A 15,026-nucleotide genomic window follows, 5' to 3' on the forward strand; every position below is an offset into this window, starting at 1 on the left:
AAAAAATAAGTATTGGACATACAGGACATATTCTGAACGTTCTGCCAAGATAGATACACATGTTGGCTCAAATGTTTAGCAATGGAATTCACTAATATCTAGTGACCAACAAATGAACTAGCCACATCAGCTTGAGAAGACTTAAATTTACTAATCTGAGTTATGTTCATATTTAGGAACCAGTTCAACAAAGAACACTTTCCCTAAACCCTCTGTTCTAGAAGTAATTAGATTGTATGTAGATTTTGGGACAAGGTTTCCAGTTACCATAGAAGAAATGAGCTACCTTTAAATTATCTGAAAGAATTAGTAGCTTCCTGTTAATTCACTGTATTTTGTGTGGATTAGATCCCTCAAGTGAGGCATTATATTCATGCTGGCTTAGCTGAATCCTCAGAAATTTCAAAGTATAGAATGCAAATTCATTCACAATCATTAGCTCTTAGATATATCCAAGAGAGAACATGCTATATCTGTCCTTACAGAAAAGTAGGGTGGGTGAAGTAGAGGAAGGCAATAGCTAGTGATGCAGTTAGGTAGAATAGTGTACAGGATTTGGAGTCAGAAAGGCCATAGTTGGAGTACAGTTACAATCACTTATTACCACTGTAAAACTAGCCATTTATCCTGTCTCTATCAAATTTTGCTTTTTTACCTGCAAAATGTCCCTAATGATATCTCATAGGGGTTATATGAGGATAAAATGAGACTAGATAGATTAGTTAAGAGATATGCACACACTTACGTATTTATATACATTTGCTTATGTATGTTAGTATATGGTACTTTCTTAATTTTAAAGTGCCATGTAAATGTTTCTGATTATTTATGTTTGTTGTTGTCATTTTTCAGTCATGACTGATTCTTTGGGCTTTTTTTGGCAGAGACATTGGAGTGGTTTGCCATTTCCTTCTTTGGCTCATTTTACAGAACATGAACTGAGGCAAATAGAGTTAAGTGACTTGGCCAGAGTCACACAGTTACTAAGTATGTTAGGTCAGATTTGAACTCACAAAGTTGAGTCTTCCTGACTTCAGGTTTGGCACTCTATCCACTCTGCCACATTTATTATTATCATTATCATTATCATTATTATTATTATTATTATTATTATTATTATTATTATTATTGTTATTACTATCTTTCCATAACAGATTCATAGGCTCATAGATTGAGAGCTGAAGGAGAACTACTGTTGTGGGGAGTAAAACCCAACAAGACCAGCAACAAGAGCTGCCAGGACAGAATTTTTGATCTGCTTTAGTGAGAAAAGTTATGGGGTTAATGTTAATAATCTTACTTTAATCACACATACAAATATAACCCAGTTCAGGAGGAAAACCCAGCACCTTGAACTTCAGAGCAAATACAAACAAATTATAGACATACACAATATAAACAGACCAAATCAAAATTCATAGTTACCAGGGAAGCATCAACATTTGGGGTTATATTTTTTTATTTAATTTATTTCATATATTTAGTTTTCAGCATTGATTTTTCACAAGAGTTCAAATTACAAATTTTCTCCCCATTTCTACCCTCCTGCCCACTCCAAGATGGCATATATTCTGGTTGCCTCATTCCTCAGTCAACCCTCCCTTCTGTCACCCCACTACCCTCCCATCCCCCTTTCCGTTCTTCTCTTGTAGGGCAAGATAAATTTCTATGCCCCATTGCCTGTGTATCTTATTTTCTAGTTGCATGCAAAAACCTTTATTTTGTTTGTTTTTGAACTTCTGTTTTTAAAACTTTGAGTTCCAAATTCTCTTCCTGCTTCTCTACCTGCCCACCCTCCCTAAGAAGGCATGTAATTCAACATAGGCCACATACATATCATTATAGGAAAAACCCTTCCACAGTACTCATGTTGTGAAACACTACGTTTGCTCATTCCAAACCTATCCCCCTTTATTGAATTTTCTTGCTTGACCATGTCCCTTTTCGAAAGTGTTTGTTTTGATTACCTCCTCCCCCTGTCTGCCCTCCCTTCTATTATCCCACCTTTTTATCTTCTTCCTGTTCCTTCCTGTGGGGTAAGATACCTAACTGAGGGTGTATGTTATTCCCTCCTCAGGTCAAATCTGATGAGAGCAAAATTTGCTCATTCTTCCTCACCTGCCCCCTCTTCCCTTGCTACAGAACTGCTTTTTCTTGCCACTTTTATGCCATTCTATCTCTCCCTTTCTCCCTCTCTCAGTATATTCCTCTCTCATCCCTTAATTTGATTTAATTTTTTTAGACATCATCCCTTCATATTCAACTCACCCTGTGCCCTCTGTCTATACATATATATATATATATATATATATATATATATATATACATACATATGTATATATATACACATATATATGTGTATATATATACCTGCATATATACATATATATACACATATATGTATACACACACAAATATATATGTGTATATATATGTATATATATATATATATATATATATATATATATGCATATTCCTTTCAGCTACTCTAATGCAAGGGTCTCATGAATCATACACATCATCTTTGCATGTAGGAATGTAAACAAAACAGTTCAACTTTAGTAAGTCCCTTATGATTTCTCTTTCTTGTATAGCTTTTCATGCTTCTCTTGATTCTTGTGTTTGAAAGTCAAATTTTCTATTCAGCTCTGGTCTTTTCACTGAGAAAGCTTGAAAGTCCTCTATGTTATTGAAAATCCATATTTTGCCTTGGAGCATGATACTCAGTTTTGCTGGGTAGGTGATTCTTGGTTTTAATCCTAGCTCCATTGACCTACAGAATATCATATTCTAAACCCTTTGATTCCTTAAGGTAAAGCTTCTAGATCCTATGTTATCCTGATTGTGTTTCCACAATACTCAAATTGTTTCTTTCTGGCTGCTTGCAGTATTTTCTCCTTGACCTGGAAGGTCAGGAATTTGGGGACACTATTCCTAGGAGTTTTCTTTTTGGGATCTTTTTGAGGAGGCAATCTGTGGATTCTTTCAATTTCTATTTTACCATCTGACTCTAGAATATCAAGGCTGTTCTCCTTGATAATTCCTTAAAAGATGATATCTAGGCTCTTTTTTTGATCATGGCTTTCAGGTAGTCCAATAATCTTTAAATTATCTTTCCTGGATCTATTTTCCAGGTCAATGGATTTTCCAATGAGATATTTCACAATGTCTTCCACTTTTTCATTCCTTTGGTTCTGTTTTGTAATTTCTTGATTTCTCATAAAGTCACTAGCTTCCACTTGCTCCAATCTAATTTTTAAGGTAGTATTTTCTTCAGTGGTCTTTTGGACCTCCTTCTCCATTTGGTTAATTCTGCCTTTCAAGGCATTCTTCTGCTCATTGGCTTTTTAGACCTCTTTTGCCATTTGAGTTAGTCTATTTTTTAAGGTGTTATTTTCTTCAGTATATTTTTCAGTACTTTTTGGGTCTCCTTTAGCAAATCATTGACTTGTTTTTCATGGTTTTTTTGCATCCTTCTCATTTCTCTTCCCAATTTTTCCTCTACTTCTCTAACTTGCTTTTCCAAATCCTTTTTGAGCTCTTCCATGGCCTGAGACCAGTTCATGTTTTTCTTGGAGGCTTTTGGTGTAGGCTCTTTGACTTTGTTGACTTCTTCTGGCTGTAAGTTTTGGTCTTCTTTGTCACCAAAGAAAGAATCCAAAGTCTGAGACTGAATCCGGGTGCGTTTTTGCTAGCCTGGCCATGTTCCCAGCCAACTTACTTGACCCTTGAGTTTTTTTGTCAGGGTATGACTGCTTGTAGAGTAATGAGTACTTTGTTCCAAGCTTCAGGGCATGTGCTGTTGTTTTTAGAGTTATTTCTATACAGCCAGCTCTGCCATACCAGCACTCCTCCTACCCCAAGATCCACCAGCCAGGTCCTAACTGGGTTCTTAAGCAGACTGTGCACTCCTGCTCTGATCTGCCACTTAATTCCTCCCACCAGGTGGGCCTGGGGCCAGAAGCTACTGCAGCTGTAGTTCTCTAGCTGCACCACTTCTGCTGCAAACTCCTTCCACTCTGTCCTCCGCAGATTTTCCCACTTACCTTCGCTGTTGTCTCTGGTGTTTGTGGGTTGAGATGTCTGGTACCTGCCACAGCTCACTGATTCAGGGTGCTAGGGCCCGTTCCGCCCGGCTCCTGGTCTGGATGGTCCTATGGCCGGCCACGCTGGGCTCTGCTCTCCTCCGCTCCCAGCTCTGTGCATAACAGACCTCATCCAGTGGCCATCCAGGCTGTCCTGGGCTGGATCCTTCCTTCCCTCCACTATTTTGTGGGTTCCGCAGTTCTAGAATTTGTTCAGAATCACTTTTTATAGGTTTTTGGAGGGACCTGGCGGGGAGCTTACACAAGTCCCTGCTTTCCTGGTGCCACCTTGGCTCTGCCTCCCCAATATTTGGGTTTATGAGCCAGGGAGTTCTTAATAATGGCTTGCACAGAGTCACATGCCACTCTTCCAGTGACTGAGAGCTCCAAGCAAACCACTCTGCTGTCTTGTTTTATTTCAGTCCTTAGATGTCATCTGATCCACTAGAACATCATCTGATTGTCCAGAACTTAGGCACATACCATTGGCTCTGATCTTAGTAACTCCCCATATGGCCCTGAAGCCTTCACACCCACATTGGCTTAGCACCTAGTAGGGGTTTGGGGCCTACTTAGGAGCAAACAACTAATCAGACCTCCCTTCTTTGGCCCCACCTCGAGCCCCACCTAAAGCCTATTCAAATGGGCAAAGGGGATAGGGAGGAAGATCTTTTCATTTACTGAAAGCCTTTACACCCTCTTAAATTTCTTTATAAGACAAAGAGAGTCATGGCAAGTTACAAGGACATATAAGTAATCTGATAACTTCTAGACCACTCCTCTTAGTTTACTGCTGGCTGGAAAATTCTGATCTAAAAAAGTTGTCACTTGCCCAAGGCCACACATTAAATAGATAGTAAAGCCAAGATTTTAACATAGTTGCACTAAATTCAAATCCAGAATTATTTATGCTGTAGTTTATCATATTGCATCTTTTAAAAATACAGTGTTCCACCCTAATTGTTCTGTAAAAGTATTATCTTTGTCTCCTGCTTATTTACAATCTAGCCTTGCCCAATGTCTTCCCTAAGGCTAGTACATTTCACTAGAAGGGAAATCTTGGATAGATTCATATTGCTTCTGGATAGATGTTGGATTCACTTATTATTTTTAAAGACTTTCATTTTGAAGTCATCATAAGGTCATTGGGTTCATGGACAATCCATGATTTGGCAGGAAAGGTAGATTTGCTCTGTGTACTTCTAACCTCGGCATAATGGAGACAGTGTGTTGTAAATGGTTTTTGCTTATTGGTTATAAAGTAACAAATATTCATTTGAATATGTTGTCAGAGAGAATCAGTTGTATCTAAAGGAAAGTGGAACTTGAGATATGTAACCAGTAGAAGCACATGTGTGTTCTACCTCTCAGTTTAAGTATTTAATATAGTTATCATATGATGCTGCCTGTCTCTGCTTCCCTTAAAGATGTCTACAGAAGTGATTCTAGTGTGAAACCATCAGATACAAGATAACAGAAGAAATTAGATCAAGCTTGGCAAGTTTTTCAAATGAGGCAATATTTGGAGAATATCAAAAGTGCATTACTTTGCTGCTAAGAGTTCTGTGCATTTAGTATATTTAAGTTAACACCAGGCAGGTGTTCAACAAGAGTCAAACCATTTCCATAAACCATTCAAGCTTCTCCAAAATGAGATGAAGGCCTTTTCTACAGTTTGATAATTCAACTTGCCAGGTAATTATTTTCACCATTTGTAAATAGCCTTTTAATTGTAGCTTCATTAGTATATGTTGAATAAAAATTAATTGAGGCAAAGAAATGGGAGTGTTGAGATCAGAGGTGTTCTTCAAATTGGTCTCCTTGACTTCAATCTCTAATTTCCAAGCCATCCTTAACACAGTTATGACAGTTTTATTCCCAATGACCAGGTCATACCCATGCTCAGCAAAATTCAATGGCTCCCTGAAGCATCAAAAAAAAATGCATATTCCATAGCCTGAAATCGAAGGTCTGTCCCTAACTTAGCTCCAACTTACTTTTCCAACTTAATTACGTATGACTTCATTTCCCACATATTTCTTTCCAGCCAAAGTAGAATACGTGATATGCCTCTCTCTTAAGGATACTCCTTCCTCCAGAGGCAGGGCGAGTCTAGCCGACTGTGGAGAACAAGCGAACGAGGGCAGGGTTCCGGAATGAGCTGGTGCAGCTAATTTCCAGGATTCACCATGGGCGACATCGAGAACGGCAAGAAGTTCTTTGTGCAGAAGTGCTACACCGTGAAGAAGGGAGGCAAGCACCGGCCCCAACCTGAACGGGTTCTTTGCCCGCAAGACCGGCCAGTCCACCTGGCTTCTCCTACACAGATGCCAAAAAAACAAACAAAAAAACATACAAACAACCAAAAAACAACAAAAAAAAAAAACAAAAACAAAAACAAAACAAGGTATCACCAGGGGAGAGGACACGCTGATGGAATACTTGGAAAACCCCCAATAGTACATTCCTGGAACAAAAAACGATCTTACGCAGGCATCAAGAAGGAGAGAGAAAGGGCAGACTTGATAGCTTACCTTAGAAAGACCACCAACGAATAATAGTTGTCTGCTGCCCAATTTATTATGAAAAAGAGATGTCTCTCATGAGGAGATTTATTTTCTTTTGTTTTTACATGTACTATAACAACCCTATTTAAATTGTTTTCATCAACCAGAGAATTTTGATCATGAATGGCTGTTTTAAAAATTTTGTTCAGCAGTCATAATAAAGGAATGGTCATAGTTACAGCCACAACCAAGCTATCACAGTTTTCTGTTTCTTTTAAAAGATTTGATTAGAGACTTGTTATCTGGCAATGTGCTCAACCTTTGTCTTGGAAAGTTTTGATTGAATCTGGCTTCTTTTACTAGACAATAGGGAAAGCCTACTTGAAAGAAACTTTCATAAGACTTTTACCTGTGGCATGTTTGAGGGTGGGTGGTTATCTTCTGGAAAAAAAAAAAAAAGTTGTGCTCCAGTCTGTCCAATGGCAAGGCCAGCTGAATCAAAACAAACTCAAGCACTTCCAGTTTCAGTTTCCTAACTTTCCACTTATTAACAGCTTAATTGCAATGGTTTGATTAAATAGTGCCTTTAAATTGGCAAAGGCATTTCAGTGTATTTTCTTGTCTGACAATCTTGAGTAAAGAACATCCTGTCATACCCTGTGAGTGATCTTTGAATTGCCACCCTGAAGAAGCACAGAAGAGTTCAGCTAGCGATAGGAACTTCTTCTGAGTTAAGTACTTGTTTTAATCTCAGTTGTACCTTAGAATTCACTTTTAAGACTATTGGATTTAAAGTTTGCCGACATGTTCTATAGTATATGAATAGTAGTGTTAACACTCACTTCGAGGGTTCAGGTGTAAAAGATATACCATTAGTACATCTGATAATGATGTGATCATAAGACTTCAACAATTAAAAGCTTGTAAATAATAAAAAAAAGAATCCTCCTTCCTCATTTCCTTGGAGTAGGACAGTGGAAAGAACGTTGGCTTTGAATTTAGAGAATATTGGTCCCAATCTTGCATCTGTCATTTTCTGCTATGTGTGTGAGCATGGGATAAGCACTTAATCTTCATAGGTCTCAGTTTCACATGTAAAATGGAGGGGTTGGTCTACATGGGGTTCAAAAGCCCCATCTATCTATGGTGCTATATTGTAACATCTTTATTGATCAATCAATCAACCCTTATTTACTAAGTACTTCTCACATTACAGATAATTTGCTGATGCTGGGAACACAAAAGTAAAGATTTTCTATGCATGAGAGGCTTCATTTGATCTGTAGAACTTGCACACATATAAGAATATGCAAAATACATTTTAAAATGAGTACAAGATATTTTTAGTAGAGACAAAAGGTAGGATAAAAGCTATGGGGAAAATGAAAGACTTTGTGTAGTTAACAGAGCTTGAATAGCCCTATTAAGCAATTGAGGGATCCTAAGATGCAGACATCATTGGGCACAAACATTCCAGCCACAATGGATAGCATTCAGGAAGGCAGAAAGACAGGAGATGGGATGGCTTCTCTTAGAAACAGCAAGACCAGCTTAGGGCCCGCATCCTTCCTCAGCACACAATTTCATAAAACTGTAGTTGAACTGCAGAGTCACAAGTAATCTCTCCCTCCTCAAATTGACCTTGAGGACTTTAGCTTAAGCTGTTTGTATTCCGCAATCACACTCTGTTTTCTGTCATGCATACTTATCTCTGTACATTGTGGATTTTTCCCTTCTGTGAATCTCAACTAACAAGGGGGGATGCTGCATCATTTTTTTCATCTTGATTCCCAACAACTAACTATTTGAGTGCCTAGAAAATATGTAAACTTTCACTGTTTAGTTATTATGAGAAAGGGAAGTATTCTCAAAACTTTGGTTCAATCAATGGGATTGTTAGGAAGACAACTAGATGGCAACATGGCACAGTTGAAGAAATAATAGCTCCAGAGTCAGAAGATAAAGGCTTAAATCCTATCTCTCATGCTGACTTTCACTGACACCTTGGTCAATTCACACTTTTTCTCAATTTTAAAATGAGCGGGTTGGTGCGATTCATAGAATTTGTGATTACATATATGCTACCCATCTTCGGACAGAAAAGCAACCAGCTCCAGGTAGAGATTGAGACAAACATTTCTGGTGGACATAATCAAGGTGGGAATTTCTTTTAACTGATTATGCATTTTTGTTATGAGTTTTTTTCCTAAGGTCAATTTGCATTTTTAAGGGCCTACTATGTGTCAAGCATTGTGCTAAGGCCTAGGGATACGAAGTAAGTTATAAGGCAATCATTGCCCTCAGAAAGGCCAAAGTCTAATGGGAGAAGACAGCAGATGAAGAGAAGCTCAAGAGTAGAGTGGAAGGTGGAGGAAAATAGCACTTTGTATGTAGATGACCTGATGAAGTCCTACAACTAGGGTGGGGAATACTTTCAGGGGCTGTGAGCTAGAGGTGATATCTTGTCAAATGATGTGTTTTTGAAGATCATGAAGTCCAGAAGAGCAACCAGGTGGGAAATGAAATAGTGAAAATGAATAATGTAGTTTGGCAAGTAGGAATAAGTTAAATATATTTTTGTTATTTAAAAATAATAATAAATTTGAAATTTTTCCTTTACTTTTTTAATTTTTTTTTTATTTTTAGTTTACAATACTCACTTCCACAAGTTTTTGAGGTCCAAATTCTCTCCCCATCCCTCCCTTCCCCTCTCCTCCCCAAGAGAGCATCGAATCCAATATATGTTCTGCATATACCTTCATATTAAATTTATCTGTACAATAGTCAAGTTGTAAAGAAGAATTATGACCAATGGCATTAATCATGATAAAGGAAAAAATAAAACCAAAAAAGAAGAGAAAAAAAGAGAGAGCAGATGGTTTCCCTCAATCTGCATTCAAACCTCATAATTCTTTCTCTGGATGTGCATAGCTCTTTCCCTCATGAGTCCTTTGGAGCTGACTTTGAGCCTTGTATTGCTGAGAAGAGCCAAGTCTATCAAAGTTAGTAATCAGAGAAGCAATATATCTGTTGTGTATAATGTTTTCCTGGGTCTGCTCCCCTCACTCAGCATCAGATCATGTAGGTCATTACAGGTTATCATGAAGTCCATATGTTTCTCATTTCTTATAGCACCATAGTATTCCATTACATTCATAGAGCACAACTTGTTTAGCCATTCCCCAATTGATGGGCATCCCCTTGATTTCCAGTTCTTTGCTACCACAAAAAGAGCTGATGTAAATAGTTTTGTACATATGGGTCTCTTTCCCACTTGTGTGATCTCTTTGGGATATAGCCCTAGAAGTGGTATTGCTGGGTCAAAGAGTATGCAGATTTTTATAGCCCTTAGGTCGTAGTTCCAAATTGCTCCCCAGAATGGCTGGATCAATTCACAACTCCACCAGCAGTGTAACAGTGTTCCAATTTTACCATATTCTCTCCAGCATCTACAATTCTCCTGTTTTGTCATTTTAGCTGATCTGACAGGAGAGATGAGGTACCTAAGGGTTGTTTTGATTTGTGTTTTTTAATCAATAGTGATTTAGGGCATTTTTTCATATGACTACAGATATGTTTAATTTCTTCTTCAGAAAACTGCCTGTTCATATGCTTTGACTATTTGTCAATTGGGGAATGACTTGAATTCCTGTAAATTTTACTCAGTTCCCCATATTTTGTAGAGATAAGGCCTTTGTCAGAGATACTGGTTATAAAAATTATTTCCCAGTTTTCTGCTTCCCTCCTAAACTTTGTTGCATTGGCTTTATTTGTACAAAACTTTTCAATTTAACATTATCAAAATTATCCATTTTGTATTTTGTATTGCTCCCTGTCTTTTGTATGGTCATAAATTCTTCCATTTTCCATAAAACTGACTGCTCAACTGTTCCCTTCCCTGGCAACAAGTAAAATGATTGAAATGCTATGAATCTCTCTGTGTATGAAAGAAACCTCATGTCCTCTCTCACCAGAAATGCTTTGGGGGTTCAATCATTGGGTGTGGCTGAAAGAGGTAGGACCAGTGCCAATAGCCTACTTTCCATACCTAAGTCAATAGGAAACCATAAGGACATGGTGTTACCATTGCTTTTCTCTGTTGTGTATATTCTTTCTTTCCTGGTCAAATGCTCTTTCCTGAAACCAAATGAGACATAAAAGATCAGAAGAATCACCCTCCAGATGCACAGGAACTATAGCCCATTCAAGGACCCATACCAGATCTTGCTGAATCCAAGTCTAACACTCTATCTACTGTATCTTCAAGGCATGATGTGAACAGGATTTGGCAAAGCAAGTTAGAGAAGTAGAGGAAAAATTGGGAAGAAAAATGAAAAAGATGCGAGAAAACCATGAAAAACAAGTCAATGACTTGCTAAAGGAGACCCCAAAAATACTGAAAAAAAAATCTTAAAAAATATACTAACTCAAATGGCAAAAGAGCTCCAAAAAGCTAATGAGGAGAATGCCTTGAAAGGGAGAATTAGCCAAATGTAAAAGCAAGTCCAAAAGACCACTGAAGAAAATACTACCTTAAAAATTAAATTGGGCCAAGTGTAAACTAGTGACTTTATGAGAAATCAAGATACTATAAAACAGAACCAAAGAAATGAAAAAATGGAAAACAATGTGTAATATCTCACTGGAAAAAACCAGTGACCTGAAAAATAAATACAGGAGAGATAATTTAAAAATTATTGGACTACCTGAAAGCCATAATCAAAAAAAGAGCCTAGTTATCGTCTCTCAAGAAATTACCAAGGAGAACGGCCCCGATATTCTAGAGCCAGAGGGTAAAAAAAAAAATGGAAAGAATCCACTGATGCTCTGCTGAAAAGGTTCTCCAAAAGAAAACTCCTAGGAATATTGTCACCAAATTCCAGAGCTCCCAGATCAAGGAGAAAATACTGCAAGCAGCCAAAAAAAAAAAAAAACAATTTGAGTAGTATGGAAACAAAATCAGGATAACACAAGATCTAGCATCTTCTACATTAAGGGACTGAAGGGCTTGGAATATGGTATTCCAGAGGTCAGTGGAGCTATGATTAAAACCAAGAATCACCTACCCAGAAAAACTGAGTAACATGCTCCAAGGCAAAATATGGATTTTCAATAACATAGAGGACTTTCAAGCTTTCTCAGTGAAAAGACCAGAGCTGAATAGAAAATTTGACTTTCAAACACAAGAGTCAAGAGGAGCATATAAAGGTAAAGAAGAAAGAGAAGTCAAAAGGGACTTACTAAAGTTGAGCTGTTTTGTTTACATTCCTACATGGAAAGATGATGTGTATAATTCATGAGACATCAGTATCAGGGTAGCCGAAGGGAACACACACACACACACACACACACACACACACACACACACACATATATACATTTATACACATGTTGATGTGTTGCTATATATATGTGCATGTATGTATATATATATATATATATATATATATATATATGTATGTATATTCCCTTCAGCTACCCTAATACTGATGTATTTTATACACACACACACATACACACACACATATATATATATAGAGGGGGGGCGGGGCACAGGATGAGTTGAATATGAAAGGATGATATCTAAAAAAATAAAATCAAATTAAGTGATGAGAAAGGAGTATATTGAGAGAGGAGAAAGGGAGAGATAAAATGGGGGTAAATTACCTCTCATTAAAGTGGCAAGAAAAAGTAGTTCACTGGAAGGTAAGAGGGGGCAGGTTAGGGGGAATGATTGAATCTTTGTCTCATCGGATTTGACCTGTGGCGGGAATAACATACACACTCAATAGGATATCTTACCCCACAGGAAAGGAGGGGGAGGGGAATAAACAGGGGGGATGATAGAAAGGAGGGCAGATAGGGGGAGGAAGTAATCAAAAGCAAACATTTTTGAAAAGGGACAGGGTGCAGGGAGAAATTTGAATAAATAGGTATAGGACAGGAAGGAGCAAAATTTAATTGGTCTTTCACAACATGAGTATTGTGGAAGGGTTTTGCATCATGATACACATGTGGCCTATGTTGAATTGCTTACCTTCTAAAGGAGGATGGGTGGGCAGGGACGAGGGGAGAAAATTTGGAACTCAAAGTTTTAAAAGCAGATGTTCAAAAAAAGTTTGATTTTCATGCAACTAGGAGATAAGATATGCAGACAATGGGGCATAGAAATCTCTTACCCTATAAGAAAGTAAGGAAAAAGGTGATGGGTGGGGAGTGGGGTGATAGAAGGGAAGGCTGACTGGGAAATTGGGCAATCAGAATACATGCCCTCTTGTAGTGGGGGGGAGGGTAGAAATGGGAAGAAATTTGTAATTCAAAATCTTGTGGAAATCGATGCTGAAAACTAAAAATATGAAATAAATAAAAAATAATTAAAAGAAAAAACATTACTTCATTGTCAGTAATGATTACTCCTTTTAATTTCCCTCACTAAGCATTGGTTTAATTCCTTTTGGCTCACTCCAGCTCACCTTCCTGATTTTTAGTATCTACCACTAAATACTTTTGGTCTGATTTCTATATGAAATAGTCAAAATTTCCCTGAAAAATAATGTCACTATTTTGGAGGCACCAACAACCATTTTAGACATAGGACTCTCTTTAAGCTATTTGAATCCATTCTTCCTAAGTTTCTTATTTTTTAGGGCATGGAAAGCCTGACTGTGGTCTATTTTTTGTACCCTGAAACAACAGTGGCCAACTTTAATTTAGCCAATTTTCATGGAAGATGTGGTGCAGTGCTCAGATTACTGGTTTGGAAAGTAAGCACTTGGGATTAATATATATGTGTGTGTGTGTGTGTGTGTGTGTACACACATATATATATATACATACATACTATCTATCTATCATGTGTGTGTGTGTGTGTGTGTGTATATGTACTTGATTTTGACTACCTGTGTAAAATTTGGCAAGTCCTATATTCTCCCCATTTTAAAGATGAGAAAGTTAGAGTCAAACAAAAAGAGAATGACTTCTCCAAGGTCATAAAAGTAGGAAATAACAGGGATTTAACTTGAACTTAATCTTCTTTCTGACTCCAAAATCTGGTCTTTTTCTTCCACCTGAAATTATTCTGTATTTTCTTACTACATACAGATTTGTTTATGTTCTCCAATGAAAGTAAAGTCACTGAAGAATGGAATATGGTTTTTTTTTTGTATTTTCCAAATCTAGCACATACAGTAAATTCTGTTGTATGTTTTAGATAGGACACCACTTCATACTATCTGCCTAAAACTAAAATACTGAAAAGGCAGTGATCATTTTTGTTCCTCACACACACAGTCTCCTATGTTGATAGAGTATCTGCGAGGGTAAGTTGCACAGTGAGATTATCATTAGGGAAGCCAACTATGAAATATCCATTTAAACTTTTTTTCTACAATCCATCTTTATGTATTTAGTAGTTCCTCTCCAAACAAATCATGATACAAATGCTAAATAAGCAAAGAGTCAATTTAGTGGCATTTAGGCTGTGCAAATAATAAACTTCACCAAATTTCTTCATTTGGAATTTTTCTTATTCAAAAGGATATTTTCATTTTTAATTTAATATACATTTTGAGAAGGTCACATTTTTCCACTCATTTGCAAGGTTATTAGAAACAACATATTTCATGTGCTTTGTCAGGGTTTTCCAATACATCAAGATAAACTCAACAAATGTTTATTGAGAGCATAGAATGAGCAAGAAAATTGGTCTGGGCTACAGCATAATACAAGAATGAATAAGTCTTTTTTATTATTCAATTGTCTTAGTTGTGTCTAACTCTTTGTGACCCCCCTTGGGGGTTTTCTTCACAGAGAGAATGGAATGGGTTTCCCTTTCCATTTTCAGCTGATTTTACATATGAAGCTAACAGGGTTAAGTGACTTGCCTAGTGTCACAAAATTACTAAGTATGTGAGGCAAGGTTTGAACTCACAATGATGAGTCTTCCTGACTCTAGGCCCCATGCTATATCCACTGTGCTACCTATATTCCTATTGAATAAGTCATACCATGATTTAATAGTGAAATAATTGTAATCATGATCTGAAAAGGATGCATTAATATTTCTGTTTTTATGCATTTGTTGGTAAAATTTTTATTCCCTAACATATGGTCAGTTTTTTTTTTTTTTTTTTTTTTTTTTTTTTTTTTTTTTTTTTGTGTAGGTGCTATGTAACATCGAGAAAAAAAAAAGGTATATTCCTTTCTGTCCCCATTGAGTTTTCTGTAGGGAACTATGATATTTAAGTTTTCTAAAAGTATATTGACCCCCTTAATTTCTTTCTTATTTATTTTGTGGTTAGATTTATCTAGTTCTGAGAGGGGGAGGTTGAGGTACCCCACTATTATTGTGTTGTTTTATATTTCTTCCTGTAACTCATTTTAACTTCTCCTCCAAGAATTTGGATGTTGTGCTACTTGGAGCATATATGTTTAG

General features: G+C 37.1%; 1 pseudogene; it reads left to right on the top strand.

Moving 5' to 3' along the window:
• The first annotated feature begins 6,274 nt into the window (after positions 1-6,274).
• Positions 6,275-6,643, top strand: LOC118844352 (annotated as a pseudogene).
• The last annotated feature ends 8,383 nt before the right edge of the window (positions 6,644-15,026 follow it).

The sequence above is a fragment of the Trichosurus vulpecula genome, chromosome 3 (assembly GCF_011100635.1).
Source record: "Trichosurus vulpecula isolate mTriVul1 chromosome 3, mTriVul1.pri, whole genome shotgun sequence".
NCBI lineage: Eukaryota > Metazoa > Chordata > Mammalia > Diprotodontia > Phalangeridae > Trichosurus > Trichosurus vulpecula.